The 13,896-nt window shown below is 44.2% G+C and overlaps 1 long non-coding RNA gene and 1 pseudogene across 2 annotated transcripts in view; both read left to right on the top strand.

The window, feature by feature from the left end:
* Positions 1–250: 250 nt before the first annotated feature.
* LOC124974551 (Krueppel-like factor 4) lies at positions 251–3,037 on the top strand (annotated as a pseudogene).
* Positions 3,038–12,085: 9,048 nt separating this feature from the next.
* The window catches only part of LOC124974559 (uncharacterized), a 91,055-nt gene continuing 89,244 nt past the window's right edge, over positions 12,086–13,896 (top strand). For both annotated transcript variants that reach the window (XR_007106795.1, XR_007106794.1), the window contains exon 1: positions 12,086–12,240. This is a non-coding gene — a long non-coding RNA (uncharacterized LOC124974559). The remainder of the gene's footprint in view (positions 12,241–13,896) is intronic.

The raw sequence follows: 13,896 nt of genomic DNA, 5'->3' as shown, positions 1-13,896 counted from the left end.
GACTTTTCTAAAACTTTTGTATACAAAGGAACTTTTTAAAGAAAGACGTCTTCAATATGTATTTAATCCAAAGAAGAAGGATCTCGGGCAATTTTTGGTTTTTGGGTTTTTTTTTTTTTTTTTTTTTTTTTTTTTTTTCTTATGGTTTTTGGTTTTGGCTCCGTTTCTAAGAGTTTCCCTCCTTCTGATTTTGGGGTTCGGATACCCCAGCTGCTTCGGGCACCCGAGGACCTTCTGGGCCCCCACATTAATGAGGCAGCCACCTGGCGAGTCTGACATGGTTGTCAGCGACGCGCTGCTCTAGTCCTTCTCCACGTTCAGTCTGGCCAGGCAGGAAGGGAGAAGACACTGTGTCCAGCAGGTGCCCCAAATAACCCCTTGTGGGAGGAGCTGTCCCACAGGAAGCGACTTCCCACGGTGCTTCCCGGTCGCCCCTACGACCTGGCGGCGGCGACCGTGGCTACAGACCTGGAGAGTGGCGGAGCCAGCGTGCGGTGGTAGCAACCCGGCCCTTCTACCCGGAAGGGAGACGTAGGAGTTCAACGATCTCCTGGACCTAGACTTTATTCTCTCCAACTCATTGTCCCATCAGGAGTCGGTGGCCCCCACCGTGTCCTCGTCGGTGTCAGTCTCATCCTCTTCTTCCCGATCAAGTAGCAGCCCTGCCAGCGCGCCCTCCACCTGCAGCTTCAGCTATCCAATCCTGGAGGGGGGCGACCCGGGTGTGACGCCAGGTGGCATCAGCCGCGGCCTCCTCTATTGCCGGGAGTCTGCACCCCCTCCCATGGCTCCCTTCAACCTGACGGACATCAACGATGTGAGCCCTTCAGGTGACTTGGTGGCCGAGCTCCTGCGGCCGAATTGGACCCAGTGTACATTTCGCGCAGCAACCGCCGCCGCCAGGTGGCGGGCTGATGGGCAAATTTGTGCTGAAGGCATCGCTGAGCTCCCCTGGCAGCGAGTAAGGCAGCCTGTCAGTCATCAGTGTTAGCAAAGGCAGCCCTGACTGCAGCCACCCGGTGGTGGTAGCGCCCTACAGCGGTGGGCCACCTCGCATGTGCCCCAAGATCAAGCAGGAGGCGGTTTCCTCGAGCACGGTCGGTCGACCCCTAGAGGTGCACTTGGGTGCTGGACCCCCGCTCAGCAATGGGCACCGGCCTAGCGCACACGATTTCTCCCTGGGGCGGCAGCTCCCCAGCAGGACTACCCCGACACTGGGTCCGGAGGAACTGCTGAGCAGCTGGGACTGTCACTCTGCCCTGCCGCTTCCCCCAGGATTCCATCCCCATCCGGGACCCAACTATCCACCCTTCCTGCCCGACCAGATGCAACCACAGGTCCCGCTGCTTCACTACCAAGAGCTCATGCCACCTGGTTCCTGCCTGCCTGAGGAGCCCAAGCCAAAGTGGGGAAGAAGGTCGTGGCCCCGGAAAAGGACCGCCACTCACACTTGCGACTATGCCGGCTGCGGCAAAACCTACACAAAGAGTTCTCATCTCAAGGCACACCTGCGAAACCACACAGGTGAGAAACACTACCACTGTGACTGGGAAGGCTGCGGGTGGAAATTTGCGCGCTCTGACGAACTGACCAGGCACTACCCCAAACACAACAGGGCACCCCATTCCAGTGCCAGAAGAGCCACCGGGCCTTTTCCAGGTCGGACTACCTGGCCTTACACATGAAGAGGCACTTTTAAGTCCCAAATAGTGGATACTACTCACACTGCCAGAAGAGAATTCAGTATATTTTTTTTAACCTTTCACACCGTCTTCCCACGGGAGAGGAGCCCAGCTGGCAAGCACTACAATCATGGTCAAGTTCCCAATGAGTCAGCTTGTGAACAAAGCGATAATCAGTAGAAAGGAGGAATGCAAAAGACAAATCAAAGAACAGATGGGGTCTGCGACTGGATCTTCTATCATTCCAATTCTAAATCCAACTTGAACATACCTGGACTTACAAAATGCCAAGGGGGTGACTGGAAGTTTGGATATCAGGGTATAAATTAGATCCGAGAGTTGGGGGTGGGGGGAGGGAAGACCAGAATTCCCTTGAATTGTGTTTCCATGCAATATTAAGCATAAAGATCACCTTGTATTCTCTTTGCCTTCTAAAGGCCATTATTATGATGTTAGAAGAAGAGGAAGAAATTCAGGTACAGAAAATGTGTTTTAATAGCCTGCGATGGTGCTCAGTGAGTCTTGGTTCTAAAGGTACCAAATGAGGAAGCCAAAGTTCTCAAACTGCTGCATACTTTGACAAGGAAAATCTATTTTTGTCTTCCGATCTACATGTATGACCTAAGTCAGGTAAATACACCTGGTTTACTTTTACACTTTTATGCAGTCTGTTGTGCACTGTAGTTTCAGATGTGCAATAATTTGTACAATGGTTTATTCCCAAGTATGCCTTAAGCAGAACAAATGTGTTTTTTTTCTATATAGTTCCTTGCCTTAATAAATGTCATAAATTTAAGCAAACTTCTATTTTGTATATTTGTAAACTACAAAGTAAAAAAAAATGAACATTTTGTGGAGTTTGTATTTTGCATACTCAAGGTGAGAATTAAGTTTTAAATAAACCTATAATATTTTATCTGAAAAAAAATAGAAGAAATGGAACAATAGTAGGAATATTCTTTTGTAACCCATTTTTAAACCTATGTATTTGTAGACCCCTCTTTTTCCTGTAGACCAATGCTTGCCTGCTTCGAGAAGCTAAGTTATATCAGCTCTCTGGATGGTGTTACATTTTACAGCTACAAAGATATTCTACAAACCAATTATATCATACTGTCCTTGCAGTGCTATTTTGGTTAAATGGTTTTGAGGGTATAAAATGTTTGGTGAGTATCCTGGCAGTTTATATGAGGATGTAGGATATGAGGGTTTTGGGTGTTCCGTCCAGTGGAACCAGCGCGGAGAAAGGCAACACCACCAATCTTTAGTTGACGAGATTTATTGCATCCTCCCTGTTTCTCTGTCTCCTTTGTTCTCTTCCTATCTTCATTCTTCTTCTCTCTCCCTCTCTCCTTCCCCCGACTCCTAGCTTATCAGCCAATTATAGCAAAGCTTTCACTCATGCAGGAGAGCATGCAGAGGATTGCCAGCATAACACTATATAAATCACAAGCTGTCCACGTGCGGCATGATATTAGATAGCCAATCCTTGAGTCTGGCGTTAACACGTCATAAGTCTCCAAGGAACTAGTAAGCAAGTAGGCTTTTTGGGTACTTCCTTGTTTTGGTAGCCAGTACCCTTTGGCTCACTGCCAGGTGACATCTTGTCCAAGATGGCCCTCAACAGTTGGGTATCCTTCTATTCTGTTTTTTAGAAAAGTCCAAAAGTGTATTGACTCTGTTGTGCCCAATATTTTGGGAAATGAAGGCAAAGAAGGTAGAATAAAAACTTCCATGATTTAGGTGAGGAAACATGACTGGGTTGAAAATGTGATCAAATGAGTGATCTCCAGAAACCTTTAATTTATGACTTGGAATATTTCTCTGAGGTGCCTCATTTGAAAATTCACAGATCATTTCTGCTATCATCTACTTTGAGATAATAAAGACTGGTTGTGTAGCCTTGAGTTTAGCTTTAGTATACTCCCCTAAGGTTCAGTTCCCAATTTCCTTTCGTAAGTCTCCTCTTGGTTTCCTTACCATATTCAGTTACCAGTAGGCTGCTAATCTGTATCCCTACTTGATAACTTTCTTCTTGGAATCACTTATATGTTGCAGATCTAGAGAATTCACTTTGTCTAAAACCACACTTATTTTCCCCATCTTCTAAATACCCTCCTCCTGTGTCTCTCAGTGAGGACATTATTGCACAGTCTTACCATATTTCCTGATTCCTTCATTCTCCTCATACCTCATACTCAATTAATCTTTATACTTTAAATATCTCTTCAAAACCTCTTCTAATTTCTGTTGTATTACATCTTACTTGCATTGTCTTTTACTGCAATTGTTCAGATCACTGTCACCAACCTCTTCATCATTCTCCTGCCCTCAGTCTTGTTCTTTTCCAGTTCATTCTCCACAAGGCAAAAGAGTAAAGTATGTAAAATGCACAGTTGGAGCCAGGCAGCCAACTTGGGAGGCTGTTGCAAGAGAATTACAAGTTTGAGGCCACCCTCAAATCGAGTCAGCATCAGGATTAATTTGATAATATGTAAATAATTATATTGCATATTATGTGTCATAAAATATTATACATAGTTGAGTATACATTAATATTTAATGCTCTGCACTATGTCCCTTCCTTGCTCAGTCTCCACTACCCTTCATCTTGTCCTAAATGTGTTAATTGGTCATTCTTCAGATATAATCTTTCAGGTAGTTTTAGATATCATGAACACTATTTTCAGTAAAAAAAAAAATCAGGTTGAGTTTGTGGCTCAGTGGTAGAGTGTTTGCCTCACATGCGTGGGGAACTGGGTTCGATCCTCAGCACCACATAAATAAAATAAAGATATTTTAAAAATCTATTTTGCCAATTCTTCATTTCATAACAAATTCACATTATCAGTTCTTACAGAACTCTTCATTTTGTTACTGTTGTTTTCATTTCCCATTCTAACATGCCTTGTGAACACATGCTTTTATGTGTTTGGTATTCTTGAAAGTATATGTATTTTTGTAAGGTGTATAGTATTTCTGTGTGTGGTTAGTTTATATAAATACTCATAGACATCATTTTTTTAAAACTCAACTGGCTTTGGAAAAAATACTACTAATTTTTTTCTGGGTGAATTCCTATCTAGTTTTTGGGTTTTTTTGCTTCTTAGTGCTATGTAGTATTCCAAAGGGTGAAAGTTTTGCTGAGTTGTACAGCACCAGAGGGCACTATCCACCTTTTATTGCATGTGCTTAACATTCCCCTACAGTTTTGCAATGTAGTGGCCCTGGGAGAATTCCCTAGATTTTATTCAAATGTTTTCACATTGATAACCATCTATATTCCCTGATTTCTCAGGTCAACACAGAAAACACTCTGATGAATATTCCCACATTGAGTTCTATGTGGAAATTTCTCTGACATGTATTACAAAGTAAGATTACTTGGCCATACAATAATGGCCTTACTCAATTTGTCTAAGTCTGTTGGGTTCCTTTCAGATTGCCTTCTCTACTTTATAATCCACAGACAAAGTAAATTGCTGTTATTTAATTTCCACTAATCCAATGGGGAAAAGTAGTCACTCATTGTTTTACTTTTGACTATGTATTTATCTGATGACCAATGCCTTTGAGAAAACCTTTGCATGCCTTTAGCCATTTGGGTTTACCCTTTTATGAATTGCCTGTTCATATAACTTTACACTTTTATGTAGTATTTCCTGATTTTTCTTTTTATTTACAGGGTTTCCTAGTATATTCTGGATATTTTTCTGTTACTAATGTTGAGAATATATGATAGATTGTTGCAAAGCCTCCTTCTGGTCTTCTTTTCTTTTATTAGAAGCTAGGAATCTAAAGTGACTTTTCTGAGTCCCTTCCAGGTTGTCTTTCAGATGAAATTTAGGTTTGATTCTGTGACACATTTGGAAGGTCTCAGTCAGACTTAATGTTCATTGTTTCTACTTGCAAGTAGAGTAGAGGACCTCTCTAACTCTTCTGGGGCAGTGTTAGCAGGGGTCTAGTGCCCAGGTCCTAACTTAATGAAGATCCAGGGTAGGTATGGTGTGCCAGTCTTTCTGATGTGACTGGTGCAGGCACAGCAATGGGTCTGAAGTCAGCTGCATCCAGAGGTAACATCTAGGGGTAGCAATGAGGCTTCCTGATCCTGGCAGCAGAAGTGTGCTTTTACAGCCTGGGACTTTAGATCATAGAGGTGGTGACTGCTTCTTTGATATCCTGGTCCTACCTTATGGCTTTGTGAATAATATCTAAAAAGATTTTAGAACCCTTTTATTCAAGTTTTCCAAGATTCTGTAAACCAAGTCACATCCTATAGTAAATATCTTCCTGTTAAAAGGATTTGGAGTAGATTCACTTCTTAGTAATCTCAACATACAGAATTGGTTTTAAATAGCAAATAGTTTCCTCTGATATTTATACTTTTTAAATTTTATAGTATGGTTGGTTGAACAGAAATATTTTCATATAATCAGATACATATCTAAGATAGATTTTACTACTTAAATACCTTCATATGATATTCTTCTTCTACGCAACACTTACTAATTAGATGTTGCCTTTCCCCTACATTTCATATATATTCCATCTTAATATCTGAATTCCAGATGCAAATTTCATATTATAAAATCTGTATCTAAGATATTGTTTGTACTGTTTTCCTCTCATTTAAAAAAATGTTGCTCCTAAATCACAAAAAAATCTTCCTTCTATCATCTTCTGTTTATTTTATCACTTGGCCCTTTACATTTAAGCTTTTTAAACTAGAGTCCTCTAGTGTATGATTGTAATGTAGAAATATAGTTTTTTTCTCCATATAGAAAACCAAATTAATGGATTTTTTTTTTTTTTTTTTTTTGTACAGCGGATTGAACCCAAGGACCTTTTGCCATTGAGCTTTATCTCCAACCCTTCTTATTTTTTATTTTGAGACAGGTTCTGGCTAATTTGTTGAGGCTGGCCTCAAACATATGATTCTCCTGCCCCAGCCTTCAAAGTTGCTAGGATTACAGGTCAGACATGCTCAGCCTAGTCTTTTGGTCAATGATTTTTACTACCACTTTTATGTCATACCTGTATATAGTTTAATCTGTTTCTGTGGTTTCTGTTTTCCTTTAATATGTATCTTTGTTTTAAGCCAGTACTATATGAGTCTTATAAATGTAACTGCAAAACATCTGATTACTACTCCCAGAGATGTACTCCTTTTTTCAAAATTGACTTAGTTCATCATTATGTACCTTGTATGTAATCTTCCCTGTAAATTTAGAATAGTGAGGAATTTGGAAGATGGTGGAAGCAAGCTGGACAGTGAGTTCTGATTTCATCACAACACAGAAAGCAGCAAAGGAAAAGCAGAATTGAGAGGTAGGTGACAAAATAAATGTTCTAAGACCTGATACAGTCTGAGATCTGGAGAGACTGGAAGAGTGGTTACCAGAGAAGAAAACAAACTCAAGAGTTCCCTAATCTGGAACCAAACCTGTAGATGAAAAGGGGGAAGGGACAACAGAGGGCGAGGAGAGGGAACATTCCTTTAAGTTCACTCACTTAAAAACAGTTGAACAGACAGATAAAATTTAAAGCTTGATGGTATAGAAAGGCCTTCAAAGGAGTGCAAACAACTTAAAATCAAATCATGAAAAGAATACGGAGCTGGGAGTCCACAACCATCTTGTGAAGCCCCCAGCTGACCAGTCATCCACTTATATCAGCACAGCATCTTTCCATGCCCAGACAGGTACAAATTAAATCAGAGGGAAGTCCCCTCCAGAGGCACCCCTTAAGAAGGGACCAGAAAGAATTTCTAGAAGGACCACTACTGTCCAGAAAAAAAATCACTGAAATCCTTCTCTCCCCTCTCACTGAAATCAAGGGGAACAAACAAGCTGGTGGGGACCTGGGTGGGGAAGTACGCCTAACCCTTCCTCAGACTCTGCGACCCAGACCCAGGCAAGGGTGGGAAGTCCTCTGCAGCCTCCTTTAGCTTGCTGGACTCAGAAAGAGGCAACAATGAAGCAGACTTGGCCCCAAAGGAAAGCAGATTTACTAGGCACAGCACTTACATTGTGAAGAAACACACTTTGAAGCCAAGGGATAGTCCCTGGGATTATGGGGCCATACCAGAGGGAAGCTGCCTGAATATCCAGTGACAGAGACCTATGTACAGCAGAAAGGGTCTGATGCTAGTGTTAACAGGTGCACAAGGTGAACAACAACTGGCAAGTTGTGGGATCTTGCATCAAATTTAACAGAAGTTAACAGAAGAAATCAATGCAACCTGGGGGCAGTGGAAATTACGGTCCAGTTGAACCACCTGAGACCCTTCACTACAATATCTCAGAGAGTAGTATCAGCTGTGGGAATACTTCTGCACCACAGAATGCCCATGGAAAACCCACAAGCATTCTTGTGCTTATAGACAGCTGCCAGGATCTTCACTACTGTGAAAAAGATCCCAAAGAGGGGAGCAGGTAAACAGTGACCCACAGCAATCACAGGGACACTTCAGAGGCTACATCCTGAACTACTACACACAGTGGAAACAGCCAGATCACAACACTGCACACTCTGAGGAATCAGCTGCAGGCCCTGATATGACAAACCAGAAGCTGCTGGTAGGAGATTCAGAATAGCTAAGGAATTGGCTTCTGTGCCCTGCAGCTCAGGAGAGAGCCACAGCCCAAAACTGATGGAGAGCTGCTTAAAGTCCAAACTCCAAGGAAATCCAAACCAAGATTCAACAAGAATTTTCTTCACCTTGACATGGTATACTCTAAACAACTTTATTGTCAACTTTGAACATATAAATAACTCCTTAATTTAATGTACATTATTCTTCCTTTTACAGATTTTTTTCTTTCTCTTTTTTCTTCCTCTCCTATTTGCCCAATCTTTCTTCCTGCCCCCTTCTAGCCCTCATGTAAGGTTACAGTACATTTACTAAATTTAACATTTACTAAACTTAATATTTTGACCTATTTTAGAATTTTCTTATAGATTTACACCTGAATTTGAGGAACCACAGAGAATAATTGCATCAAGTTTTTGTTTTGTATAAAGTTGAATAGAATGAGGCTTGGCTCAGAAGTGATTATAGTAAATAGGGCACAGTGGCATCTCTTATAGTGTTGCTAATATTGGGATCAGCAGAGGACACACATTGACTTAAAATATCATTATCTGGATATTCATGCAACCCAGGGCTCTTAAGAAAAGGAAACTCACAAAGTAGTCCTTCACTTAAAAAAAAGTATACCAAAAGATGAAAAAGCAATGGAAAAGCAAGGGAAGAAACCATCCCAAACAGCCCATAATGCTTCAACAATAGATTTCATTGACAACACAGTGGAGGAAATGTTGGAGATGGAATTTAGAAAGTTCATAGTTATACTGTTCTGTGAGGTAAAAGATGTAAGGAGTAAAATCAAAGAAAATACAGGAAGTGAAAGGTCACTGTAATAAAAGAGATAGAGATTCTGAAAAAGAACCAAACAGAAATCCTTAAAATAAAAAAATCAATACACCAAAGTAAAAATTCAATGGAAAACATCATCAATAGATTAGACCACTCTGAATATTGATTTTCAGACCTTGAAGACAAAAGTATGTAATGTTGAAAATAAAGTTGACCATAGAGATGTTAAGAGACTGAACAGAATATTCAAGAAATCTGGGATAACATTAAAAGACCATATTTAAGATTCACTGGGTAGATGAAGGCCATAAAATAACAAACTAAAGGAATGCACAGTCTTTTTTTTTTTTTTTTTTAACCATTATTAAGCTTCACATTTATTTTGTATACTTTTCTGTACCTTTTTTTTTTGGAGACAGGGTCTCATTATGCTGCTCAGACTGGTCTGGAATCTGCTGGGCTTGCTATCCTCTTGCCTCAGCCTCCCCACTAGCCAGGACTACAGGGCATGCAAGCATGCCCAGCTCATGTGTGCTGTTATTAAAAGGTTTAAAAAGTAATGATGCTGTCTACTGTAGTGGAAATGAAGATGGAGCAAGGTGGTTGATTTTTGACTCTATGTGAAAAATGGGTAGAGGGAAGAGATAAGGAATGCATCAGAAGGGGAGGCAGATTAAGATGAACAGCAGGCCCAGGGCCTGGGTTCAGTCCTCAGAACCACAAAAAAACAGAAACATGAAGAATAGTGTTGAACACTCTGGTTAGAGGACACCTGTGATACTGAAGTGGTAAGGTTCATGGCTGCTGTGTGAAGTCAGAGAAGCTGCTTATCCAGAGTTCAGATTCCATTCCCCACAGGAGGCAAGTCAGTGAGTTTGATGATTCTGATACTGAGAACACTGGGTTTAAAACTCCAGTTGTTACTTCATGGTTATTTGATCATGAACAATTATTTCATCCCTGCCCTCCTAGCCTCAGTTTCCTCCTGCACAGAGTCTGAAGTTGTAAGTCCTCACAGAACTTCTGGTAAATTGGGAATAGGTACTTGGGATGCATGGTGCCTTGGCTACCAATTAACAATAAACAAGAAAACATAAAAGACCAGGTAACAATCACTGATGGTTCTTACACCTTTGTGTAAGAACTAGTCCTTGGGCTTGTAAATCTGGGCACTCTGTAGACCTGCAGTGACTACAACCCCATGTCCTAGGCAAGGCATGCCACCTGGTCCTCCTATTCTGGTTTGTGGTATTGCCCAGGGCACGTGGCTTCCTATCATCTTCCATCAAAAGGTGAGGACAGGAACTGCTGCACTGCTGTGCTCGCAGAGCTGATCAGACCTACTTGGAGCAAGCCTCGCAAACCTGAGATTACAGCTAACATTTACCAAGCACTAAGTGTAGGGGGCTGTGCTGAGTACATCACCGGCATCGCCTCAGTGGGTTCTCCAAACCTTAAGGAGGTGGGCGATTTATTATTTTACACTGAGAAAATGAAAGTTTAAGGTTAAATTCTTCAGGGTCACATCTTGTATGGAAGGACAGGGATCTGAAACCAGACTGCTGAGATCCCTAGTTACTCTTGATACTATTTACCTCCGTTTTTTCTGGACCTCCCTGGCCAGGGCCCCAATCTGCAGGCAGCCAATGTCACAGGCATCAGAGGCTGTCCAGCTGGGGCACTTGAGCTTTGGTTGACTGGTTCTACAAAAGCGCTAGTCTAACAGCACAGGTCAAACTTGTCCTTTCAAGCTACCCCTGGCACTGGGCTCACTTAGCAGGCCCGAGGGATGGGGCACCTATTCCAATTGTTGGGCAAGGGGTACCCAACAACTGCCCAGCTCTTGTGCTCTTGCTAGGCTTTGAGGCCTCAGTGAGGCTGCCTCGAGTGTTTCTGCGGCGCTGGGGATGGCACCCGGAGCCTTGCTCATGCTTGGCAAGCGCTCGACACTGAGCTACATCCCAGCCTCCCTGAGGCCCAAGGACTCTAACTAAAGCCCCTCCGATGCATTTAGGATGGAATTTCCTAACTCTGCCTTAAGCCATCTTCATCCCCCACCCACTGCTGTCTTCTACTCAGGAGCACGTACGACCACTGCGGGCTTGTAACGGGAGGATCATGCACGTAGCATAGACACGGGGGCAAGGCGGGGATACACCCTGGCACCCTAGCGACACAGGTCCAGGGAGGGCAAGTGGCTGGCTTGAGGCCGTAGAGACCCGCGGAGGCTAGGACCGAGGTCCCCACTACGTTAAGCCTACGTCACCAGGACTCCGCCCCCGGGTCCGCGGCTGAGCCGGAGCCCCTAGATTCCAAATCAGCCCCGTGTCCCCAAGCGCGCCCAACCGGGTCCTTCGGACCCTGCAGGTGTACTCCGGGGAAACTGAAGCGAGGGCATTTGTGAATTTACTTCTCCCTCAGTCCCCAACCCGGGGGGCAGCAAAGCTGTTTCCCCTCTCCTCAAAAACGCAGGGGACAGCAGGAAAGAACGGAAGGAAGGGGAGGGGGTCTGAAACAAGAAAGGTGTGAGAGTCAGCGGACCCTGCCACACTCAAGATAGCAGCAACGGCAAAAGAGGAGGTCGAGCAGAACGTGTAGCCGCATCTCCTTCAGTCCGCTCCTGGCAGGAAGCAATGGCCTCGCCGCGAGCTGCACTAGGGTCAGGGAATCCGAAGCCGGGCAGCGGTGGTCTCTCCGGCGCTTTCCGCTCGGGGCTGCCGCTTGCTTGGTCTCTTTCGCCACCGCCATCTTAGACCGGCAGGTGGGCAGCCGGGCAGGTGGCCGGAGTGAGGTAGGTGGGCCCCGAGAGCGCGGGCGGGGCGACCTCCAGGTCCCCTCCGCTGCAGCCGCCGCCACCGCCTTTGTGTGGAGCTTCGACTCTTGAGTCTCCACAGCCCGGGGGCGGGAGCGCGCTGCACGGCGTGGGGGCGACAGAGAGAAAGGAAGGAAGAGGGCGGGGAGTCCTCAGAGGAGGAGGCGGGGCGGCTAAGCTCCTCCCTCGGTGACGGTGTTCGGGAGGCGGTGCCGCCCCCTGCCCCGAGGTCTCTTTAGCGCTGACGTTAGCCGACCCGCAGGCATCAGGCAGCGGCGGAAGCTACTGGGGCCGGAGCAGTCGGGTGGACGGAGGCTGGAGTGGGCGCTGAGGTGACCGCCATGGCGTTTCTCAAACTTCGCGACCAGGTAGATGAGGGGCGGCAGGGCGGGATCGCGCTGCTGGGGAGGAAGGGAAAGAGGGCGGGCCAGCTGTGCGAGCGCCAGGGCGTTCGCTTGGCGGTCTTGCTGCGAGGGAAGCGGGGTCCCTGGCCGGGCCGGGCGCGAGGCTGCGGACGGCTTCCTTTTCAGTGTAGCTCGCGCCCGGGGAGCCCACGTGCCGCCCAGGTTCTAGCTGCCCCGCGGAGAGGGGCGGGTTCCGCGCTGAGCTGCGCTCGCGTTGGGCGCGCTGCCGGGTAGGCGCTTCTTCTTTCCTGCCAAACCGGTGGCCTTCCGCTGCCGGACTGGAGATGTGCTGGCGACCGTGACCTGGGGTCACCACCTTGCTCTCCTGTTTGCTTCGTGGTACAGCTGGAGGCACATAGTCTCCTCCGGTAAAGGTGGTGGTGGTGTGTGTGGGGGAGGGGGAACCAAAAAACAAAAAAAGCCTGGTTGATTCTGCTAGGGATTCGTTGTTACTCAGGTGTGCAAGTCCTCAGACTTGTTTTCGTTTGACATTTTGTGCACCATCTCGGTTAGTTTTCTTGACTTAGGAAGAGCTGGTCAAATACCCGACGTGCCAGAGACTCTGACACTTGGGAACTGAAAAAATACTTTGTGTCTAGGAATGAGATCGAAACTATACCTGAGAGAGTTGTATACCTAAAAACCTGGGAAGAGGTGCAGACGTTTTCAGATATTTGTATCTGACTTTTAAGGAAATAAGAAATGAACGTGAAATTTACCGAGTCACGGGAACTTAATAGTGCCGAGAACTTATTTTTGCTATTTGTTTTTCTGAACAGAAGATATTGAAGAGATTTGAAGGGAAAGTAGCTTGCATGCAGTGGGAAACTTTCAAAAGTGAGTACCCCTTTTTACAAAAACAATGGGGGACTCTTAGCAAATAGCGTACCTTAAATTCTGAATCCAGTTAATTCCAAAGTGATTTTATGTTTAGAGTGATGATTGGCCCTGTGTATTATTTCGTATCAGGAGAACTTTAACTGGCGTTAGTAACATCAGGTCATGATATTTTGAAAAACTGTTTAAAGTTTATACTTTTTATTCAAATTAGATATACAGTATGTTAACCACTAACCACACGTGGCAAGTTAAATTTAACAAATAAGTTGTGTTCCATAGTTATGCTATTCATATCTCAAAAGCTCAGTAGCCACAATAGCTGTTGATTATTGTATTGAACAGGACAGGTAAAGAACACTTAGGATTTTTCACAAAGTTTTATCAGACAATACTGTTAATAACAGGTAAAGCACAGTTAAAGTATAAACCATATCTAATTCCCTTCCAGTCAGTGTACATTATACTCTTAACAGAATGAAACTCAAGGTGTAGGTGTAGGTTTTCCATGAACTTTTACCAATTTAGTAGGATTTTGTACTTTCATTTTTATTTCTAATGTTTTGCTTTTGAAAAAAGTTATTTTTGTGTTGTAGATTATTGTGTGCATTAGGAATTTAGTGGACTTTTAAGAGGACATCCTATTTTATTTGCCATAAGGTTTAAACAGAAACAGGATTTCAGTTGGAAATGAAGTTGAGTTGCATCTTTGCACTTGAGTAGGAATTGCAAATATGGAACAGTCGTGATAGTAGTGCCATTTTACATGATACCTACTAATAT

Source organism: Sciurus carolinensis, unplaced genomic scaffold (assembly GCF_902686445.1).
Source record: "Sciurus carolinensis unplaced genomic scaffold, mSciCar1.2, whole genome shotgun sequence".
NCBI classification, from domain to species: Eukaryota; Metazoa; Chordata; class Mammalia; order Rodentia; family Sciuridae; genus Sciurus; species Sciurus carolinensis.
The sequence above is the reverse complement of the archived record's forward strand: the minus strand, read 5'-3'. Positions and strand labels throughout refer to the sequence as shown.